The sequence below is a fragment of the Lepidochelys olivacea genome, assembly GCF_965140295.1.
Source record: "Lepidochelys olivacea isolate rLepOli2 genome assembly, chromosome: 1".
Lineage (NCBI taxonomy): Eukaryota > Metazoa > Chordata > Testudines > Cheloniidae > Lepidochelys > Lepidochelys olivacea.
This window is the reverse complement of record NC_140411.1, coordinates 269,241,608-269,266,460: the sequence shown is the minus strand read 5'-3', so window position 1 is coordinate 269,266,460 and position 24,853 is coordinate 269,241,608. Positions and strand designations below refer to the sequence as shown.

Here is a 24,853-nt window from a genome sequence, read left to right as displayed (position 1 = left end):
AGTCCTGAATTCAGTGGACTGCTTTGTAGCTTCAGCTACCGATAGTTGCTGTAGTTACCCAAAGCTTAAATGCATAACATTAACTGAAGCCTAAATGCATCGCAAAACATGCGTCACCACCACAAAATGAGGAAACAAGAATTAGTAGATCATGAAGCCCAAATGGATGTGATTCATTCCTTTAATAATGCTTTTTGCACTGTCAGCTTCCTGTTGTAACCAATTTTCAGTACTTATGGGAACTCCAGTTTGGGACAGCCCAGAGTTAAACTTGCACCGGTAAGGAGGGACAACTGAGAAAAGTATGTTAAGAGCTGTAAGGGCCTGATCCGAAGCTCCTGATTATCAAATCACAAACTCCATTAACTTTAATAGGCTTTGGATCGGGCCCAAAAGAGAGGAGGACAACCATGCAGCAGCATCAAGCTGCATTTCACAGCCACAGATTATTCTTTAGAGCTAGCAATTGCTGAGAACTTTGATTGCCTGTGCTCAGTAAGACTTCAAGGGTGCCGCCATCACCATAGCTGTGGAGATGGTTGCTTCTTTGAACAGGAAGTAGGGAAGGTCTTACGTTGAAGATCAGGACTCCTTGCACCTCCCACTCCAAATATTTTTAGACATAACTTGCATCCATATGTGAAGCCTCCCAAAAGTCTACTAACTCCCTTGTTAAGAACTGCTGATTAAAAGTTGGCCAAAGGGCATATAAAAATACAAAATAATAGATATTGAGAACATAGTTTTTGTTCTTGGTGATCTTTAGGGGTTGTATTTTCAAGAATACCCTCAAATTTACATGGGTGATATTGAATCCACAATCTTTAGCACCTGTGAAAGACAGAATGTGTATGTACAGTGGCATATGAGTGCACCAGTTGGTTTATAAATCCTACTATAAGCCAGTTTTGCACACCCATTCTACCTTTTGTCAGCACAAACGACTGTCTCATTATGTGGTTTTAGCTGTGTTATGCAATATATCATCACTGATAATTCACTAAGGAAAGGAGCAGTTTGCTTGGGTAATATTATTAGAAAATGTGCTGTCAGGTAAGAATAGTTCTGGACTGCATTCTTCATCTATAGTTTTGCTAGTGCTGAAGCATTCCCAAGTTTTTTTTTCTTTTTTCTTTTAGCACTAAAAACTGGTGATGTGAATATCTAAAATGTCACTTTTATATATAGCAAGTGAGAAACTATTAGTGCGGTTTAAATTAATCTTATAACCAAGTTGGATGACAAGAAGTTTATAAATGTTATGTCTCCTGAGGTGTTCAGCTAATAATTTTAAGCAGAATAAGCATTCTAATAATGGTATCCTTAGAAATGCAAATGTAAGTGTAGAGTAAGTGGTTAACCTCTCCAAAATAATAAGTTTGGAGAAGCGAGACTAATTTGTTTTATGCATCTTTTTGTTCTAAAGTTCAGAGCTAGTCCTCTTACCGTTAATTACACTGCACTGTGATTTCAATACAATTTGCAACTGTCTGATATCTAAGCTTGCTGTCTGACAAATGCACTTTGTATTACATGTGGACTTAAAAGTAGACTGTAGTCAGGGCTAGTAAATTAGCATGATAATGAATGGCTGCCACAGGATACCTTCTACTCTTACTTCTAAACTTGTTATATGTCACATAGCAGTTTCATGAAGCTTGATAGGAGCACTGGTAATGGGCAGTAGCTTTCTTATGTGCTGTTCACTGACTGTCTTCCCAGCAAACCACATCTTGGTTTTCTTCTAACATAGGTCCTAACTGAACTAGTGAAATAAGATTAAACTGGTGATTTTTTTACTATGTGTAGCAGTAGTTCTGTAAAGCAACACTTTGCACAGGTTGTTTAGGGTTTATCTATTTATTGTAAATTTTAGCTAGCAGTATGAAAATTGGACTGGGCTTTGTGTGCAGTAGATTGTAATGCATAACTTTTATACAATGTTGCAACATCTTTTTACACTCTTAAGGCCAGACTAAGAAAACTGGTGCAACAGATAGATTCACATAAGGGCAGGTAGTGCTACTTCTATTACCTTCCACGGGAGTTTGTACTATGGGGACGAGGCTGAGTGGCTGCTGATGTATGTGGTTTGTTTTGTTTGTTTGTTTTTTTTTAGGAGCTCAGTAGGACCTGAAGTCAGCAAATAATTTAAGCACATGCTTAAGTTTATCTCTGTTCAGCAAAACGCTTAAGGATGTACATGAAGTCAGTGGGACAAGTATATCTTTAAAGCTAAATATTTGCTTAAGTGGTTTGTGGAATAGCAGTGCATTGCTGCATTGGGGCTTGGGTGCTGAAGTGGCACACTTCTGGCTACCCTAGCCATGCCCCCTTTTAGCCTAGCTTTACCCTCATTTTGGGCCATACGAAAGAAAGCTTATGCATCACAAATTCAACCAACTCCCCAAATAACTGAGATTGAAGCACTTTGTGTGGCTGTAACTTCATATTCCAAAGGTTTATCTGTGAGAATTCATAGAGGACTGGTGAGGTCCTAGAGGTTTGGAGGAGGGCAACTATAATACTCATTTTTTTCAAAAGGGGAACAAGGAGGACTCAGGGAATTAGACCATTCATCTTAACTTAAATACCTAGAAAGATACTGGAACAAAATATTAAATAATCAGTTTGTGAGCACCTAGATGATAATAGGGTGATAAAGAATAGCCAACCTGGATTTATCAAGAACAAATCATGCCAAACTGACCTAACTTCCTTCTGTGAGAGGGTTTGAGTGGATGCAGGGGAAGCAGCAGACATGATATTTCTTGATTTTTAGTAAGGCTTTGATGTAGTTCAATGTGACATTCTCATAAGCATAGGGAAGTGTGATCTAGATGAAATTACTAGAAAGTGAGTGCACAATGGATTGAAAAACCACACTCAAAGAATGGTTAATGGTTCACTGTCCTATCTAGAGCGGTCCCACAGGGAGTCTGTCTTGGGTCCAATACTAATCAATATTTTTAATGACTTGGATTATGGAGTGGAAAGTATGTTTATAAAATTTGCAGATGACAAGCTGTGAGGGGATGAAATCACTTTGAAGGACAGGATTAGTATTCAAAATGGCCTTGACAAATTGGAGAACTGATCTGAAATCAACAAGATGAAATTCAGTAAAGACAAGGGCAAAGTTCTACACTTAAGAAGGAAAAATCAAATGCACTCCTATAAAATGGGGGGAAATGGTTAGGTAGTAGTACTGCTGGAAAGGATATGGGGGCTATAATGTATCATAAATTGAATATGAGCCAACAATGTGACTCAGTTGTGAAAAAGGCCAATATTCTTGGGGGTTTAAACAGGAGTGTCATATGTAAGACACGCGGGTTAATTGTTTCACTCTACTTGACACTGATGCGGCCTCAGCTGGAGTATGGTGTCCAGTTTTGGGCACCACACTTGAAGAAAGATATGGACAAATTGGACATAGTCCAGAGAAGAACAACAAAAATGACAAAAGGTTTAGAAAGCATGACCGTGAGGGAGTTTTGAGGAAAAAAATGAGGAGGAGCTGATAAGTCTTCAAATATGTTAAGGGCTGTTATAAAGAGGACAGTGAACAATTATTTTCCATGTCCACCATCGTAGGACAAGAAGTAATGAGCTCAATCCGCATCAAGGGAGATTTAGGTTAGGTATTAATGTTCTAACTATATGTTAGAAAAATGTTCTTACTATAAGGATGGTTAAATACTGGAGTAATTTACTGGTAGAGGTTGTGGAATCTCATTGTTGCGGGTTCTTAAGAAATGGCTAGACAAACATTTTTCAGGGACATTTTAGATATATTTAATACTTCAGCAGCTTGAGGGGATGGACTAGAGGACTTTTAAAGGTCCCTTCCAGACCTACATTTCTATGATTCTATTATCCACTTACCCATCTGAATACACAGTGGCACTAGAAGGCTTTTTTGTAGTGGGGGTGCTGAAAACCAGCAAAACTATCCCCATACTTTTTACCTCATGGCCCCCACCAGAGCTGAGGCCAGAAGTAGCGCCCCCCCCTCCCGAGCTGATATTATTTATTTTGCTCTGACTACACTGTGAAATATTTTCCTCCTACTGATTATAGTAGTAAGCTTTATTTTTTCCATTTGTTTATTACCATAGTGTTAGGTTGCTTATGAAGAAGAAATTAGCTATGTTCTAAGTGCAGTCTGTTTGTAGCTGCTTTCTTCAGTTTGTTGATAGAATTGTTTGTGGCTATTTCTGATTATAATTTGCAAAATTTGAGAGATGAAGGTGAAATGTTTTCATGAAATTGATTTTTGAAGATCTGTATTTTGATTTTAATAGATTGCCAGGCTTCCATTTTGCTGGTGCATCTTAAGAGCAGACAACCCTGGTAATTATATTCAGCGTCTTGGTTTACTTATTCTGTCTGTTATATTTTTGTCTGCATTCCTCCCCCTTCTAAAGGGGGAGATAAATTAGTGTAAATTTGAAGGGAGTGAAAAAAACAAATTTTCATATAAACTGTCATTGTTCAAATATTATATGCTTACATGTAATGCAGGGGCCACCCACATCTAATATTACAAGGACAGATTGTAGTATAAATCCTAGACAGAAGGAGTTTATGTATGTTTCTCATGTACCATTCAGTCTTTGACTTATTAGAACTTTAAGCATGAGGTAAGAGTGATTGAAACAATTTTGAATTTGAGATGCTGTTCATTGTGTAAATTTTGGAATTTGCAATTTTAAAGCAATTGGTTTGTAAATCAAGAAAACATATAATCCTAAAAAAGCCACCATAGCAATTCCTGACCTTTTAAAATCAGGAGGCATAATCAATCCGCTGGTTCTCTGCTTTAATGCACACTGGCAGCTAAAGTTTAAATGCCTAATAGTGTTTCTTCTCTCACATGTGTGGGTCTGAGGGACATTTATTGTAAAAGTTAAGCAGAGTGACAGCTTGCTTTGGCTGATGTGTAGAGTTCTTGCTGCTTTACTTCCTTCCATAATAAGTAGTTAATAGAAAATTCACTGACCTGAAGTATAGATTTAATTTATCACGTATATCAGGTTGATTTAACAGGAATGGAATGCAATGGAACAATAGGGTTTTTGTTTGGTTGAGGTATTTTTTTTTTGGCCTGTTGGTAATCTTCAGACATTTTGTCAGTGAAGAAAATCATTCAACACTCAGTAAAACCTTTGTGACTTTGAAAAATTGGGCTGTATTTGTAAAGGTCAATATAGACTATATATCTGAGCAAAGTAGAATTAGGAGATGTTTGTTATTTTCAAAGGATTACTTCTGTAGTACAGTCAACTTGTAGGACTACTGTTGAAAAATGCGTATGTTTAATGTCTGTGGCTATAATTAGTAAAACAAGGATAACTAAAAACTTTCAGCAGATTCATCTTATACCTCCCCTTTTGAAAATGTGAATACTTTTCCAAGAGCTTAACTATCAAGGATGATTTTTTTTTTTTTTTAGGGTTTTCAGCCCTTATTTAAAAAATTCCTAATCCATAGCCTTCAAAAAACAAGATAATCATATGGGAAATAAGATACCGAAAGAGAAAATCAGTCTGGGAGGAGTACCATTTCAATAAATAAAACTAAACAAAGCTAGGATTTCTGAAGTTTTTAGTCATTTAAAAAAAGTATACGTTTTCCAATCTGTAATACATTATTTTCAACCCTGCTGTCTTGGTTCATCAGCTATTCAAAATCATTCTTTTGTATCTTGTATCACTCTTAATTAAAGAAGGAAGTTAACACTAATTATACATTTTTGTTGCTTAATTAATGTAAGCTGTCGGTGTATTTATTTTTAGCATGTCAACATTGTAGTTGGTGTCCATATAACATTAAAATGTTAAAATGAAAAAAAAATGAGCATGTTAGAAATAAGAAAGTGGTTTTTTTCATTGTTTTTTTTTTTTAAGGACACAAGAAGGTTTGGAATGTGTCTCAAAAAGAGAATGGAACAGCTAAGCTTGAGAAGAAAGTTGATGCTGAGGTTTTATGGTTGAAGCTTGAGTTACCTGGAAAGTCAAAGTAAGGGAGAAGTTCGGACCATATACGTAATGTTTACATTGTGCTTGGAGCAGGGTGAAAACCCTAGCTTTCGGGGGAAAGCAGCATGAAGGATAAAATGAAGTAATTTTGGTGTGTTCTCCATAATTATTACCACAGTTAAGTTGAGGATAATATGTACCATGCACACTCCTGTTTCCCATGTCATCCTCAGCAAAAAGTTCAAAATTAATAATTGAACTGGGTTCCTTAGCTGAATATCTGTAAGATAGACGTAGAAAGGGAGACTTTTTCAAAAGTGCAGATGTTAGGGCATCCAACTGCAATTGACTTTCACTGGACATCCAACACCTCTGTGTCATTGAAAAATGCAGAGATCAAGGAAGAACGAGGCACGTCTTGGGGCCCTATTTTACCCCGGGGTGTTCGCTACTTCCCACCACCAACACAGATGTAATGAGGTTAAGTGGTGTCTGTATAAAATAAGTAAGAACTATTAATTATTCCTCAAGAAAGACTTTTAATGATTTTCGACTATAATAACAGCATAAACAGAACAAGAAAAGGAAAACCAAAGACCAACACTGAATAAGAATAAATACAAAAGACAGATTATACTGAAGACAAGCGCAAGTACAAGTAATATTGTGGACCATTTGCGAGTTCCTGAACAGTGACTCTACATATGTTGGTCCTGGCAGGTTATAATAAAAGCCCCAAAGACAAGCACAGGTAAAAATATTGTTCACCAGCCCTATATTCCTGGTGTTTTTAAAGGCAACATAAAGCTGATGAACGACCGTGCTACATGCATTTGCTAGGACTATGTAAAAGACAAGCAATAACACATGCAAAGCTATTATGTGTCAGCCATCTACTATTGATTTTACACTATGGTATCAATACGACTATGATCAATTCGGCTCGAGCGACCAGACTTCTTTACTCCATAGACTTACCCTGCATTCGTCCGAAAAATACGTTACCCTTCAGTCGGCCGTTTTCTGCACTGGCCAGATACAGACAGTCGAGAAGTGCATGTCCCTTCGGTTCAGAGGGCGTTTGTCAGGTACGACCGACCCCGCCCCCCCACGCACACACCCCAGCCCCGTGCCTTTGTCCTTTTTATCTGGTCTGATGGCAGTGTTTTAGAACAGACCAACCATTCAGGGTGGGCCACATTGCTTATGTGGCTGCCCTAATTGTATAATTGATGCATATTTAATTTTTAGGCCTATTTATTTTCTGTAGCCAAGTAGATTTTGAATATGGGTAGTTTTGGATTGATAAGTACATAGGAGTCAGCATAAATTGCGATCTCGTTGCCTCGTTTCCTGACCACAAGTCACAAGCGTAAGCTTTATTTTTGCAAGGCTTGCATTTTGCAAAATATGGAAGTTTGAGGCCTTACATTTGTAATACTTCTATTTCATTCAAGCTTGACAAGACAGTTGTTCAGTTTATTCACAGCTAGTATTTGTTTGAGTAAGTAGTAATCTGTCATCTATTGTGTATAACAATCTGTAAGATACGTTATTAGTGTTTGCTAAACAGATAAGAACTTTTGAATAAGTTGAGAAATTGAATTGTGCAAAATTTGCTCTACTTGGATTGTTACAACACTGATTGACACTCACCAGATTTCTATACTTGGATCCAACCACTGGATCCCATTTGCTGTTGGGCTGGGTGGGGTCTAGGCACTGTCTCTGAGCCTCTTCTACGTACAGTTTTAGGATGTAGAGCCTCTCTCTAGCACCCCTACTTGAGAGATGGGGACTCTGCAGTCCAACTGTCTAGACCCTGAAACTTGTGCCAGCTCATCCAAACCTCCCAAAGTTCCACCAAAGCCATAGACCCTCTGAATGACTGTTTTCCCCTTCAGGGGCCTTGTGACAATGAAAGAGAGGGACATACAGATTTTGCAACAGAATCTCTAAACCAATCACATTTGTCACATGGACAAAGTGCAAGATATATCAAGAACTATGGAAAAAACAAACCCTTCATGCAAAACCCTGCCTCAATTTCCTCACCACACCAAGAGACCTTTGGGTGTTGGTCAGTGTCCTTTGGTCAGGACCCTCTTCTCTTCCTCCTCCTTCTGCCCAGTCTTGCTTTCATCTACTTCTGGTTTCTTCTCCCTCCAAAATGGAGGGTGAGAGAGCCTTCCTTTTATAAGGTTCAAATCTTCTTTTCCTGACCCTCCCCTCCAAATCAGGTGGTTTCAAGTCTCTTATAAGGTGCTCTGCAGCTTTGTTATAAGCTCACCTGCTTGATCTGGTTCCTCTGGTATCAGCTAGTTTATTGTCCTAAGGTGCTTCCATTTGAATGGAAGACCCTCCAGGTTATTGACTCTTGATTGCTCTGCACTGTTAGTTCTTTGCTAACACCTCTTGGAATCCCAGTCCAAGATGAAGGTAAAAAGACAATAATGAAAATGCAGAGTAGCTTACGCTCAAAATGGTGTTCACAATGCTGTTTTTCCTCCAAAAACTAAACTGTTATAAACAAAAATATCTTGAAGATATTTTTAGCAATAAAATGACCATTACAGGGTTTGATAGTACATGAATTGTTTCTCTGACTTCCTTTTATTTGTTACTATAAGCTTCGGTGTTCTTGATTACAATTCTGTAAGACAGCACTAGGAGATGACCTGTCTTCCCAATGCTTGATATAAATCAACATTGATACAAACTGAGTTCGGTTGCAGTGAGCTTAAATGGTAAAATGCTGGATACATAAGGCAACCTGCTGTCTGATACCAGAAAGTTTTAACATTGACATTCTCCTATTTAAATCCAATCAGCACTACACCATTACTGGATGGCAAAAGGCTGCTGTTAGATTTACATAGCTCAATTTTGTACGTAAAAATATCGACTGCTAGTATTGCACCATATCAACATGCGGAAAATAATAGTGCAAACTTCTCAGTCAATGGAAAAGCATCCCAATCTCACTTAAGGGAAGGCAGTGAAGTTTCTTAAGGCCTTTTAGATGGGCAGACTAGAAGCACTATTCTTTATCCTTCATTATGTTAGGAAACTGACCAAAATTCCACCCCAGTCCAAAATTTGTCCAAGTTATAGCATGCTTAATTACCACATAGGTTTTTGAACTGGATAATATTACTGACTTCAGTTTCATCATTTTCTTGCTGTTCTCTGAAGTCTTAATATATTTAACATGTCTGGATACTTCCTGTGCTTCTGAGGTATGATGCTGGACTAGAGCAGAAGTACCTTTTTTAGAGGGTTAAAACAAAACCACAAATATTTGAAATTCTTGGTTGAGGACATGCACTCTTTACAGTACCAGTAGTGCTTTCAGGCATGGGAACATAATGATGAGCTTGAGGTAACCAAGTTTCTGAAAACAAATCCACACACACCAGACTTTACTCACACATAAAATCCCATGAGGAGGACCCATGCAGCAATAAGTGGTCCATATACATTGATGTGTTTTGCAGGATTTGGCTTATAGTTGTGAAAAGATTCTACTTGCATGTTCCTCGTGCCTGATCAGTCAACATTAGCTTTGTCTCCTTCATTCCAGCAAGTCCAGCAAAACGCTGTTCTGTTATTCACATATTTATTCACAAGAGTTCCACCTATAATACATACAAATTTAAATCCATTAATAAAACACCTGAGCATGTTTCCTTCCAATAATCTTTATGTAATGAAAAGAGGTAAATGATGATTATGATGCTGTACAGTGGCTAGCGCTTCCATTTTTAGCCAGTCATCTGAGGAAGATTTTGGTGGCTTTTACTTTTCAGCCTGCTTCCTGTAACCAGTCATGTTTCTTTACCTTTGCAGATGGTTGCATAGATGAGGAGACTCAGAAAGATGCTTATGTGGAGTAGGTACGCTATCAATCATAGCGGACCCTGTGGGCCCTCCCAGCCTCTCTTCATCACGCAACAGAGATGTCTGCCATGACCTCTCTCCAGGATAAGCCTTAGAGTAGAGCCCTGGCCTGGCAGTGGATACAACCAGGAGGCTGAGGCCCACTAATGTGGAAACAAAATAAGGGTCAGGGAAGGCTGGGAACTTCAACCCTATCCACCGTTTGAAATTTTGCAGCTCTTGGAGAGGGGGCCTCATTCTTCTCCCTCCACATCCACAAGACAGAGTTAAGGTAGGGCAGACAGGAAACATCTTATGAGGAGAGGCTGAGGGAACTGGGATTGTTTAGTCTGCGGAAGAGAAGAATGAGGGGGGATTTGATAGCTGCTTTCAACTACCTGAAAGGGGGTTCCAAAGAGGATGGCTCTAGACTGTTCTCAATGGTAGCAGATGACAGAACGAGGAGTAATGGTCTCAAGTTGCAGTGGGGGAGGTTTAGGTTGGATATTAGGAAAATTTTTTTCACTAGGAGGGTGGTGAAACACTGGAATGCGTTACCTAGGGAGGTGGTGGAATCTCCTTCCTTAGAAGTTTTTAAGGTCAGGCTTGACAAAGCCCTCGTTGGGATGATTTAGTTGGGGATTGGTCCTGCTTTGAGCAGGGGATTGGACTAGATGACCTCCTGAGGTCCCTTCCAACCCTTATATTCTATGATTCTATGATCTCAGACAGCGGTTGGGACTGACTGTGTGCTTCACAAGCTACGTCCCCTCTCCCCATTATGGTTGTCAATATGGGGTAAGAGGACTGATCTGAAGGTCTTGCTGGTAGGCTCAAAGTCTTTCTAGATTTTAAAAAAAAGCTCCCTGGACCTTAATCCTGTGGGGTCTGAAAAGATTTGGGTTTGTGCCCGGCAAACTCCTGTGGAGCACTTCGAGGCATCAAAGGAGTCAGTGTCATTTATTGTAATCCTCTCTGAGTTGGACAAGCAAGGTCTTCTCCATCAAGAAAGAGTATTTTAAGCTCACTCAGAATCTTGATGTAGGCCTCCCAAATCACTGAGTTAATCAGAGCCCTGGGATAAACTGATACCATCCTTGCCTTACTGAAGCCTGTGCCTTTCAGTGCAATTTAATTTATTTAATTGGACACTAATTCTTTATTTTAAAAAAAGTTATTTAGCTAAGAAAGGAGATGCTTTATAGAGGGCTTGGCAGAGAAATTCAAAATTCTGGAGGGTAGGATAAAAATTTGCTAGTTCCTTCTTTTTCTCCTACCATACACTGAGTAGTTTATAGACTGATGAAAAGAGGAATCTTCGATTTTTGGGACCACCTGCAATTGGCATTTCTACGAGGGACTCAACTGTATTGACTCCCATCCAGGAAATCCTACCTTGTGCACAGTTCTTGTTTTAAGTTAAGGTTTGGAATTTCAGTCCTGACATGGAGGTTAGTGGGTACCAGTTAACCATTCCAGTCAAAGCAGAGAAGTATTGCCTCTTATTTGTTCTAAATTTAATGGCCATTAACTTAGTGTATTACAGGAAAAGGTAAAAAGAAGGAACGGAGTTTCTCATTCAACTTCTGTATAAAGCATCTTCTTTCCTGGCTAAGTTTCAGAGTAACAGCCGTGTTAGTCTGTATTCGCAAAAAGAAAAGGAGTACTTGTGGCACCTTAGAAACTAACCAATTTATTAGAGCATAAGCTTTCGTGAGCTACAGCTCACTTCCTCACGAAAGCTTATGCTCTAATAAATTGGTTAGTCTCTAAGGTGCCACAAGTACTCCTTTACTTCCTGGCTAAGTAACATCATTTCATTTGTTAAAAATGAAGAGTGAAAGAGATATTTGCACATACTTTCACAATCAGTGAGTTGGTATAAATTCTACAATATATTTTTGTACAGAAGTGGATTTTATTGTTGAAGTTGTAAAAGTTATTTAATCAGTGAAAGGCTAAGGTTGTTCAAGTTTTTAAGAGTCCAATGGGACTGATAGCTACATATACAATATATACAAATGTATAAATGAACTTTGAATTATAGAAACTTTGTATAGAATTTCGATGAGAATGTGAAGATGAGGAATTTGAGCATGACAGCTTCTGAGATGATATGGGAAAGAACTTATTGACATTAAGTGGAGAGATATGGAACTAAAGGAACTGTTTTAAATGTCTGAGGGACAGTTTTAAAGAAACTTCATGAATAGAGAGATTTGCCAGTTCTTTGTAGGAAACTTTGGATTGGATTGTCTGTGCTTTTGTTTGACTATAGAAACTTTGATTTACAAAAGCTTTACTTATGGGTAAGGCAGCAGTTTGGGTGTGTGGGAGGGGGCTAGGGGCAAGGGGTTGGGAGATGAAGAGGGGTGCTTACCTCAGGGTGGAAGGCTCCTTGGCTCCCACTGGCATGGCTCTGCAGCTCCTAGGCAGAGGGGCCAGGGCACTATATGTGCTGCCTGCACCTGCAGGCCCTGCCCCCGCAGCTCCCATTGGCTGCAGTTCCCGGCCAGTGGGAGCTGTGCAGCCTGCGCTTGTGGCAGGAGCAGTGTACAGAGCCCCCTAGCCCCTCCGCTGCCTAGGAGCTGCAGGGACATGTGGCAGAGCTGGGTAGGGAGCCTGTGAGCCCCACCATTTCCCTCCTCCCCCAGCATCAGCGGGGGTCCCGGGTCGCTACCTCTTCGAGAGCACTCTCGCCCCCCCGCCCAAATTTTAGTTAGGGATATATAGTAAAAGTCATGGGCCGTGAATTTTTGTTTACTGCCCTTGACCTGTCCATGACTTTTACTAAAAATACCCATGAGTAAAACATAACCTTACTTATGGGGATACCTAGGTCTTTTGGTGAGACCTCTTAAAAATTAGGGATTTTGGATGTGGCTGTAGTACACTGGAGTTCATTCTGTATTAATAAAAGAGAATAGTCCTTTATATTCTGAGTCTCATTCCACTTCTATTTGAATGCTCTATTTCTCCTTCTCATTGGCCTTCATGCCAGCCAGTTAGGCAGCAAACATGAATGACATTTAAAGCAAACATGGAACTTATTACAGACTTTTAGAAATTCTCCACACTAACTACAGGGTTGAAAGTAGCAAGTGTCATTTGAAGCAAGAATATCATGTAGGATCAGGACTTAAAAAGGACTTTGGGCAGTGAGGAAGTTGAGGGAGCTGCTTAAGAACTGGATGTGGTTCATCATGAGGTACCGTAAATATAAGGAGTCCTCCTTCTGTTTTTCTTCAGGCTGTTTGAGCCAAGCAATAGGACTTGCATCCCACTTCTCTTGCACCTGATGTGCATTTGATAAGCATTTCAAGAGTTGAAGAATGCAGCAACGATTAGAAAAATAGAACTGCCTTCCTTGACCGAGAAATTCTTGTTTCAGATTTGTTATATGTGGGTTTCTCTTGCTTCTTTTTAGTTATGCTTTACTGGTTTCAGATTTGTACTCTTCTAGCTAAATGTCCTTTTTAGTGTGTTGTTAAAGCCTGTGTTGTGGAGAACTCACGACCCTGTATTCAATGGCATTTTTCATGAATCTTCTATTCCAATATGGCTTCTATTCCTAGATTCTGGTCTTCCTGAACAAAACACAGTATAAAGGGAGCTAATATTTGAAGTGCTTCCCAGGAATCCTTCGGGTGGAGAAAGGGAAAATTAATACCACTTTCTTGATACAAATATATAGGTTTCCCTAAACTGTCTTTATAGATTGACAGGTTTAAGGCTAGAAAGGAACTATCATGTTCATTTAGTTTCACCACCACCATCGATGTTCGTTTTGTGCTCGTCACTGAACAAATAACTTGTTTATTAGTAAAGCACATTTTTCTGTCCTCTTTCACTGGCAAAATGCTATGTAATATAAACATCATTAGTTAATTAAACAGTGGACTGTATTTTTAAAGAGTATTTTATTTGTCATTGCCAGTGTGAACTAGACACTAAATATATCCATGTTTAAATTGTGGTATTTCTCACCCTTCTGCCCACCCACCCGCAGCCTTTCTTTGTTCCCTGGATCCCATGATATGCTATTTCCCTATTTTTAAGATGTTAGTAAAGAACACCTCCAGAGGTGGTTAGCATTTATCAGCCCTCAGAATGACAGATTCTGTTTACTCTCGGAGGCAAGTCATTTTTCTGTTGAAGAAAAAGGAGGATAATCTCCACCCACAGTAATATGTGTTGAGAAACATAATACACTAGGAAAATGTACCAACTACTTGGCTGCAAATTGTCTCCTTTCTGCAAGATAGGCAATCATAACATTTTTAGACAGTCTTTTAAACAGCTTCATTACCTAACTCCTGCACATGCAAAGTTAAACTTGATGTTTGTTAAACTGGGTGAATGTTCCATCAACTATTTGAGTAACACTGCATTGGGTTAGATACAGCCTAATGCTTAAGATTTCAATCCAGTTGGTGGCTCCTGTCCAAGCCCAGTAGCAAGGACTAGGGAGAGGCTGAGCAGATAGTATAATCTTTGGTGCATAAATGTACCTGAGAAGGTCTGGCACACAGATGCTACCCTCAGCATGCGTGTTACTTTGACCTTGCTGAACAGCTGCGAGTGTGTGAAAGGGCTCAGTGGCTCTGCTTACACAACTTCCCACCTTGGGCAGCTGTAAGAGAGTTTTACTTTTCTCATTGTAAAATGAGCCCAGAACAAAATATTCTGGAGTTTCTAAAAAATTATTCTCTACTTTGTTTAATGACACATTTCCTCTTGGGTATCTTCATCTATCTCATTCAACTACTATACATTAGCTGGCTGTTTTAAAAAAAAATCCTAATATCCAGCTGTATAGATGGAGCAAACGGGGTGAGAGTATATGTGTATGTGTGCAAAGCTAATTATTCATGAAGATGAGAAACCAAATTCTAATTTTAAGAACATTCTAGAATGGCTTTGGTAATATACATACTACGATCAGAGTTTGAAATTCCCCCACCATTTACTATGTAATTATTTACATATGCTATATATGTTAAACTAAAACACTTTGAGGAAATCTGCAGTTATATTAATCAAGTTGCTTAATTATGTATAATGGATTTTTTAAATTACTGCAACCTACTCAAGCGATCATATTCCTAATAAATTCTGTTCACTTTTCAGTTTTGTTGTTTCCTGTTTAGTTCAGAAGAAACTTATTAAAATAAACCACTTAATTATTTAAAAACTAAATTATTTAAAATGTAGAATGAAAAATAAATTTCATTCCATTTTAAGGATTGAATCTGTTTAGAAAGCAGTTAGACAAATCTAATCTGTTTTTTTTTTTAAGACACTTTGTACCGCAGGCTACTGACATGAGAGAGTCATATCAAAGTGTTTTACTTTGAAAGATTTCCAGCATTTCTGGTGGAAGTAATTCAAATACATGGGTCTTTCTCTACCATATACAGTATATTGCCAGTATCGATAATATCATGAGCTCCTTCAAGGACAGAAAGACTCATGATAGTAGGTCTTTAAGAAGAAAAGAATGAACTGGATTGAGTCTGTTCTGTGATTCATAAGCTATTAACCTACATTGGTGGATATTGTAGTTTCTCCCCAGGGCAGTTATATGTTCTGTAGGACCCTATGTAAAATCAGATACTTAAGTTTATTCAGCCTCATCCTAACTATGATTATATTCTGCACCCATCCCACCCTTCTGTGTATTCATGATGTTCATGGTCACCTTCTGGTTGTGAGTGACATCCTCCCTCTGATTTATAATTCATATGCTCCTTTCTCTTGATTATCTTGCCAGGCTCCATGGTCTATGGTGATCACCCTACATGGATGCTAGTGACAATATCATCGCTACTAGGTGATGGAGAATAGCAGCAGCAAGTGAATAAACAATAGGAACTATTAACAAAGTAGAACAATCCAAAAGAACTTAATGAGGAGCTCAGAAGAAAGCTGAGTGAGAGAAATGAACAAGGGCTAAGAGTGGAGAGCAAAACAAAGATTTATCTTTTTATGTGCCTCAGGAATACACGGTAGAGGTATCAGGCTACCACTTTCCCTCCCATCCGATTGTTCAGAATGTTTCATGCCCTCAGGCTGCATTGCTTTTCCTCAGTCTATATTAATTAGTTTGATTCCTGGTTCAGTAGAGATCAGGCAGAAATGTGCAGCTATGGAAGAATATTTTCTTTTGTCTTTTGTGGTTTTTCTTTCTTTTCCAAAAGTTATAATTTTCTTTTAAATGAACAAGCCCAGAGTCACTGCTTATTTCTTTCACAACCTCTTCTATAGAAGAAGTTCCTCAAATGCATCATATACTGAGCATTCTACAGGACTCTATCACCAGCTCACTTTGCTTGGCTTGCAAACTGGTCTAGTGCCTTTGTGAAGAAGTGTTGGTTATCTATCTGTTGGTTTCTCTAAATAGTAACCTGTGTAGCTATTGCAATGAATCTGAGCAGTAGCAGTTTGGCAGTGGGGGTTGGTGATGCATCTGCTACTGCTATACTGGCTCTCAACTGGAGGGTGAAATGGCAGCCAGCCAGGAGGAGATGGATGGATGATGGAAGACCTGGAAGGACAGCAATGGAGACAGTTGCCTGGTGACTGAGCTGGAGATTCCAGAGCTGCCTGTGTAAAGTTTGGTCTGTCTCTATTTGAGTAACAGAACTTGCATATGTAGCGTTGATAAATAAACAGATTATATCAGTTTGACTCTGTAACATCCATTTCTCTCCAACTGTGGAAATTAATGTGCTGCAATGTTCTGAAATGAACCACTTCTCAATAGAAGGGCAGCATCATGCGGAGAAGGTAGCAATTCAGGGGGCTAAAAAGTCCTTGGTTCCAACTGATTGCACCTACTTGACAAGGTGCGGGCCTGTACTACCGTAACTGAGTCACAGGAAAAAAAAAAGGAGGTAAGAAGATCTCTTTTGTGTTATCCTATCTAGAGATAGACTCAAGCTAAGCAATTCAGATGAGAATTTGGTTCAGAATTCAAACTTAACAAAACTGCAGGGCTGTTTTGGATTTGGTGTTATTGTTAAGGCCCATCCACAAGGACAAGTTTGTAATAATACATCATTTTCCAAGCTTTCTAAAATGTTGACATAACTGGAACACTGAGTTGCGTCTGTTTTAATGATTTACAAAAACCCTAACGTTCAACTTCACTAATGGCATCCAAACTTTGTCATTTAATGTTCACTGAAGAATGACTTATGCTTTGATGTCTAATGGCTTTTTAAGAAGCTGAACTCCAGCTGGAATTTTGCAACTGTTGCATTTGAAGTCATAACACGCCTGAAGAATTCCAGCAGGAGTAAATCTATTTTTGAGTTGTTTTATGTATATTTTTTGGTTTGACGAATCCAAATTCTAATTCTCATTAGTGGTATATATCTATATTAATACACGATACCACCTTTATAATGCTATCCTTAAAATCAGACAATTTTCAATGTTACCCAAGTGTTTTATTTGAATCGCATAAAGGTAATTTATATTGGGAGAGATGGGTATCTGGGAGCAACGGAACTCTATATAACATACCACAGAGAGAATTAGTATTTTTATCTTAAACTTCACAGCCTAATTAACTAGAAATATTGGAATTTTTTTAGCTTATACATTCTTTTCTATTTATTTTCAGAATTGGTAGATTTTTTTCATCCTTCTTTTACTTTTAAGTTATCTATGTTTCTTTGCAAAAGTAATAAAACCTTCTTTTCTTCCAAACCTGGTTTGAATACTCAGAGCTGTCACATTAACCCGGTATTAGTATTAGATTTTAATAAAAGACAGCATAGGAGGAAGAAAGATGCTTTCTGAAAGTAGACGATAGGCGATATAATTTAGTTTTTTTGATTTTTAATATTTTTGTTTTTTCAATATACTGTAAATGATATTTGACTTTGCCACATAACTGTTACTGAAAACGCATAAATACAACAATTATGCTGAAATAATACTAAGCTTATATCACAAAATGACAAAAGTGAAGAAATTATGGCAAGAATGAGTTCACTCCAAACTTGAGAGTTCCAGGGAGCAGTAAGGAGGGGAAGGGTACTAAGAAATATGGAATTTAAAGTTAAAGTCTTACATTTTTTTTCCAATTTGTGTTCCAGTGTGATGTTTTGAAACATAATTGCAGATTTATTTTCTTTGCAGTTTTACTTTTTTTTAATTAACAATCACAGATGTTCTGTGAAAATTTTATAATTTGCTTAAGTTATATATAATGCTATGTGTAATCTACAACAACTCAGTGTGGTGATCTGTTCCCTTCTAATGGTGACTGGGACACTCAGAGAGGTTGATAAGCTGGCTAGAGCCTTGGCTAGCAGAGATGGGTCCTTTAACTCAGGCAGTAGAGGCTCATGCTTTAAAATCCAGAGGTACCAGGTTGGATCCCTCCTCCTAGAGGCAATGATAGGAAAAAACAGAGTTTGGATGATACTCTGGTACCTACATGGGCAAATTACATCTGCTTTGCTTCCTGTCTCAAGCAGATAGAGGCAACCCTTGCATTGGCTGTTAGGGCTTCCTTGAAGCAATTACTAATTACTAGGGCTGTCAAGCAATTAAAAAATTAATCATGCTGTTAATAATAGAATACCATTTATTTAAATATTTTTGGATGTTTGCTACATTTTCAAATATATTGATTTCAATTACAACACAGAATACAAAGTGTACAGAGCTCACTTTATATTTTTGATTACAAATATATGCACTGTAAAAAAATAAAAGAAATTGTATTTTTCAATTCACCTAATACAAGTACTGTAGTACAATCTCTTTATCATGAAAGTTGAACTTACAAATGTAGAATTATGTACAGAAAAAAACCTGCACTCAAAAACAAAACAATGCAAAACTTTAGAGCCTACAAGTCCACTCAGCCCTACTTCTTCTTCAGCCAATTCATAGAATCATAGAATATCAGGGTTGGAAGGGACCCCAGAAGGTCATCTAGTCCAACCCCCTGCTCAAAGCAGGACCAATTCCCAGTTAAATCATCCCAGCCAGGGCTTTGTCAAGCCTGACCTTAAAAACCTCTAAGGAAGGAGATTCTACCACCTCCCTAGGTAACGCATTCCAGTGTTTCACCACCCTCTTAGTGAAAAAGTTTTTCCTAATATCCAATCTAAACCTCCCCCACTGCAACTTGAGACCATTACTCCTCGTTCTGTCATCTGCTACCATTGAGAACAGTCTAGAGCCATCCTCTTTGGAACCCCCTTTCAGGTAGTTGAAAGCAGCTATCAAATCCCCCCTCATTCTTCTCTTCTGCAGGCTAAACAATCCCAGCTCCCTCAGCCTCTCCTCATAACTCATGTGTTCCAGACCCCTAATCATTTTTGTTGCCCTTCGCTGGACTCTCTCCAATTTATCCACATCCTTCTTGAAGTGTGGGGCCCAAAACTGGACACAGTACTCCAGATGAGGCCTCACCAATGTCGAATAGAGGGGAACGATCACGTCCCTCGATCTGCTCGCTATGCCCCTACTTATACATCCCAAAATGCCATTGGCCTTCTTGGCAACAAGGGCACACTACTGACTCATATCCAGCTTCTCGTCCACTGTCACCCCTAGGTCCTTTTCTGCAGAACTGCTGCCTAGCCATTCGGTCCCTAGTCTGTAGCTGTGCATTGGGTTCTTCCGTCCTAAGTGCAGGACCCTGCACTTATCCTTATTGAACCTCATCAGATTCCTTTTGGCCCAATCTTCCAATTGGTCTAGGTCCTTCTGTATCCTATCCCTCCCCTCCAGCGTATCTACCACTCCTCCCAGTTTAGTATCATCCGCAAATTTGCTGAGAGTGCAATCCACACCATCCTCCAGATCATTTATGAAGATATTGAATAAAACCGGCCCCAGGACCGACCCTTGGGGCACTCCACTTGATACCGGCTGCCAACTAGACATGGAGCCATTGATCACTACCTGTTGAGCCCGACAATTTAGCCAGCTTTCTACCCACCTAATAGTGCATTCATCCAGCCCATACTTCCTTAACTTGCTGACAAGAATACTATGGGAGACCGTGTCAAAAGCTTTGCTAAAGTCAAGAAACAATACATCCACTGCTTTCCCTTCATCCACAGAACCAGTAATCTCATCATAAAAGGCGATTAGATTAGTCAGGCATGACCTTCCCTTGGTGAATCCATGCTGGCTGTTCCTGATCACTTTCCTCTCATGCAAGTGCTTCAGGATTGATTCTTTGAGGACCTGCTCCATGATTTTTCCAGGGACTGAGGTGAGGCTGACTGGCCTGTAGTTCCCAGGATCTTCCTTCTTCCCTTTTTTAAAGATTGGCACTACATTAGCCTTTTTCCAGTCATCCGGGACTTCCCCGGTTCGCCACGAGTTTTCAAAGATAATGGCCAGTGGCTCTGCAATCACAGCCGCCAATTCCTTCAGCACTCTCGGATGCAACTCGTCCGGCCCCATGGACTTGTGCACGTCCAGCTTTTCTAAATAGTCCCTAACCGCCTCTATCTCCACAGAGGGCTGGCCATCTCTTCCGCATTTTGTGATGCCCAGCGCAGCAGTCTGGGAGCTGACCTTGTTAGTGAAAACAGAGGCAAAAAAAGCATTGAGTACATTAGCTTTTTCCACATCCTCTGTCACTAGGTTGCCTCCCTCATTCAGTAAGGGGCCCACACATTCCTTGGCTTTCTTCTTGTTGCCAACATACCTGAAGAAACCCTTCTTGTTACTCTTGACATCTCTGGCTAGCTGCAGCTCCAGGTGCGATTTGGCCCTCCTGATAACATTCCTACATGCCCGAGCAATATTTTTATACTCTTCCCTGGTCATATGTCCAACCTTCCACAACAAACAGGTTTGTTTCCATTTGCAGGAGATAATGCTGTCCACTTCTTGTTTACAGTGTCATCTGAAAGTGAGAACAGTTGTTTGCATGGCACTATTGTAGCTGGTGTCGCAAGATATTTACGTGCCAGATGTGCTAAAGATTCATATGTCCCTTCATGTTTCAACCACCGTTCCAGAGGAGATGCATCCATGCTGATGATGGGTTCTGCTTGATAACAATTAAAAGCAGTGTGGACCGATGCATGTTGATTTTCATCATCTGAGTCAGATGCCACTAGCAGAAGGTTGATCTTCTTTTTTTGGTGGTTCAGGATCTGCAGTATCCGCATCGCAGTGTTGCTCTTTTAAGACTACTGGAAGCATGCTCCACACCTGGTCCCTCTCAGATTTTACAAGGCACTTCAGATTCTTAAACCTTGGATTGAGTGCTGTAGCTATCTTTAGAAATCTTACATTAGTACCACTTTTGCATTTTATCAAATCTGCAGTGAAAGTGTTCTTAAAATGAACAATATGCCAGCTCATCATCCAAGACCGCTATAACATGAAATATATGGCAGAATGCAGGTAAAACTGAGCAGGAAACATACAGTTCTCCCCCCAAGGAGTTCAGTCACAAATTTAATTAATGCATTATTTTTTTTAACAAGCGTTACTAACATGGAAGCATGTCCCCTGGAATGGTGGCTAAAGCATGAAGGGGCATACAAATATTTAGTGTGTCTGGCACATAAATACCTTGCAATTCCAGCTACAAAAATGCCATGCAAATGCCAGTTCTTGCTTTTAGGTGCCATTGTAAATAAGAAGCGGGCAGCATTATCGCCTGTAAATGTAAACAAACTTGTTTGTCTTAGCAATTGGCTGAACAAGAAGTAGGACTTATAGGCTCTAAAGTTTTACATTGTTTTGTTTTTGTGTGCAGTTAAATAACAAAAAAAAAATCTACATTTGTAAGTTGTACTTTCATGATAAATGCATTACAGTACCTGTATGAGGTGAATTGAAAAATACTATTTTTTATCACGTTTACTGTGCAAATATTGGTAATAAAATTAATATAAAGTGAGCAGTGTACACTTTGTATTCTGCATTGTAATTGAAATCAATATATTTGAAAATATAGGAAAACATCCAAATATTTAAATTTCAATTGGTATTCTATTGTTTAACAGTGTGATTAAAACTGCAATTAATCCTAATTAATTTTTTGAGTTAATCATGAGTTAACTGTGATTAATCGACAGCTCTACTAATTACTTATATTGCAAGACCTAAATAAGCCAATCATGCCGTTTTAAAGAACTAGAGTGGGTAATTTTATGGAAATAAGGAGGAGCTAAAATAAAATAAATGTAAACCAAGTTAGCATGGGGTCCTTATTTACAGGCTGCATTCGATACCACTTTACTTCTGGGTTCAGGTTTCCAACCTAATTCACGTTCCAACCCTGTCCACCCAACAAGTCTTTTGAACTCCAGCACAGAATGTTCCAGACCTTCAAGGTACAGTAACCAAGTCAAAACAATTTTTAAAACTCTGTACACCATACCTTATCAGATGTGCTTAGCACCCACAACTCCCATTGACATCAATGATATCTGGAGGGCCTCAGCATCTCTGAAAATAAGTCTGAGAACTTGGTAGCTATTATCAGTATATTAACCCTTCCTTTTTCTGCCAGGGTTGTTTCCAGTGGTGTATTATCGCTTAGGCCAACAAGGCCTAGGCCTAAGGTGGCAAATTTGCAGGGGTGGCAAATTTATAATAGCCATAGGCGCTGACTTTACCCGGCGCTGGTGGGTGCTCGTGCCCTCCCCCCTGGTCCCAACTCCGCCCCCCAAAATCCGCGGCCTGCCTCCTCCTGCGGGCGCTCCGCGTTTCCCCTCCTTCCTCATCCCTCCCAGGCTTGCCGCACGAAAGTGCTGGGAGGGAGGAGAAGCAGAGCGGCAGCGCGCTCAGGGGAGGAGGTGGAGCAGAGGTGAGTTGGGGGCGCGGGGAGGGCCGCAGCAAGTAACCCGGGCTGGGGGGCAGAGGAACCGCTCCCCGCCCCAGCTCACCTCCACTCCACTGCTGCCTCCTCCCCCGAGTGCACTGCTGCTCCACTTCTACCCCCTCCCAGGCTTGCAGCAGGAAACAGCTACCGGTGGGTTCAAACGAATTTGTACAAAGACTAAAACAAGTTCATAAGGGGCCAGGAGTGGCAAAATCATTAATCCGCCACTGGTTGTTTCCTTTATGTTTTCCAAGGAGATGATGATCTGATCTTAACTTTCATAAGGGAGAGTTTATGTACCCCTAAGTGTCATGAAGGAACATTGTGAGAAAGCTGTGACTTGAACAGCCATGTTTATGGCTCACCTATTACTGCAGTATCTAGGTGCTAACAAAACAAGTTTGTCTGAAAATCCATGGTCTCTACCTCTCCTTCATTCAGCACCATAAATATTTTTTCTATAGAGAAATGATTCCTGGACCATGCAGGAGTCTTATGTAGTTGCAGGAAGGCCAGTGGGAAAGAATGGGGGTTTGATTTCACTCTAACAGTGACAAGAGCTAATTTCATCCTGATCTCTGGTAGGGGAGTATTCTATAAATTGATACTAGTTTAATGTCATTCAGTTAAGCATTTCTCCTAAAGTCTCTTTCTTGTTACAGGTTCCTTTTCATTTTCTTAACATGCATCATACCATTTTACCTTGTTTTTGCTCCCTAGGAGACCTAATTGTTGCTATTGCCAGTAAATTCTTCTGCAAATATAGATTGTGTGGTAGTACAGAGTAACAGCATTTATTCCAATGTTAAAGTTGCAGCTGAGTTTCCATTATAAACTGCTTTGCTCCCTCTCTTAAATCAGTCATATTGGTTAGGTGTGGAGTTAGGACACCATTTTTCTCCCAAACTTCAAGTAAATTGGATAAGGGGTTTTTGAATCATGACACCTTCAAAATAAAGGACTAGAGAGAAGCCTTTTTGATCTCTCTCTAGCAAAAGACGAGGAAGAAGAAAGATAAGTTAGCTTACTGGAAATGCCATGATGTTGTGCTCAGGACCAAAATTTATTTGATTATAATCTAATTTTGAGAGCTATGTGCTTTGGAATTTAATTTGGGATTTGGACGAGCTTACTTAGTATAGCCTGTCAAATGACCTGTGCTTGCTGCTTACTTGCTTTTTTTCTTTCTTAAAGTCTCTAACTCTTTCTATTTCAGAAAGAAATCTCAGAATATAATCCGATTGCTAAGGAACTTGTCTAAGGAAAGCAGAGGTTCCCAGGTGGGTACTCAGGGACACAGAAAAGAAGACAGTGGGAAAACACAAGTGCTTTTGTCTTTTCCAGCTGACAAAGTTCCTGTAGACAGTCCTGCTGCTCTGGGGCTCTCTCCCGATGATTGGGGTTTGTGTACACGTTACATACCTGAGTTTTGCCAGAACATTCTTTGTTACCAGAGGTGGTACGAGAAAAGAAAAGGGACACTACTTGATTTTTGGAGTCCAGATTGTTTTTAGTGCTGGCACTTCTGGGAAAACAAAACATTTTTTGTGACTTGTGGAAAATTTGATTTAGAAGTTACTGAGAGACCATAAATTGTGACTGTAAAAATGATATTGTGGAGTTTGATGTTTTAGAGTGAAACTGCCCTTTAAAATGATTTGGTGATTTTTAGTTTATTTACTTCTTTCAAAAATGAAATGCCGGGGTGGGCGGGAGTGGGGAATCCCTTAGTATCATTAATAGTTTGGACACACCTTGTTGCCTTTTGTATGGAGCTTTTGATTGGCACTTACACTTTTCTTTTTGTGGAGTGTCATCATTGTCTTGTTCTTTCTTTAAAAAAAAAGATTCTTGTGAAAAGCTAAGTCTTCTTGCAGGAAAACAAGTGTCAAATATTTCAATGCATCTTTCATTCATATTATAGATGTATTTGTTTTCAGTGGAATTTAATTGCTTAGTCCTTTGCTTGCTCTTTCCCCATCACATGTTATATGACTTTTTATTGCAGTCTTTCAGAAAAGCAGAATAAAAGAAAAAAGGTTTGTAGGTGTAATTTATCTTCCACCCCTGTGGTTAATGCCTTCTGTTAGGGTGTAAGTACTGCATGGTATCTCATGCTTGAAGCCATGAAGTGTGTTTCAAATATTTTATTATTCAGGAAAAC

At 39.3% G+C, this 24,853-nt stretch overlaps 1 long non-coding RNA gene across 2 annotated transcripts in view; it reads left to right on the top strand.

Moving 5' to 3' along the window:
* The window catches only part of LOC311526865, a 229,816-nt gene that overhangs the window by 54,890 nt on the left and 150,073 nt on the right, over nucleotides 1-24,853 (top strand). For both annotated transcript variants that reach the window (XR_014713179.1, XR_014713180.1), the window contains exon 2: nucleotides 23,906-23,969. This is a non-coding gene — a long non-coding RNA (uncharacterized lncRNA). The remainder of the gene's footprint in view (nucleotides 1-23,905; nucleotides 23,970-24,853) is intronic.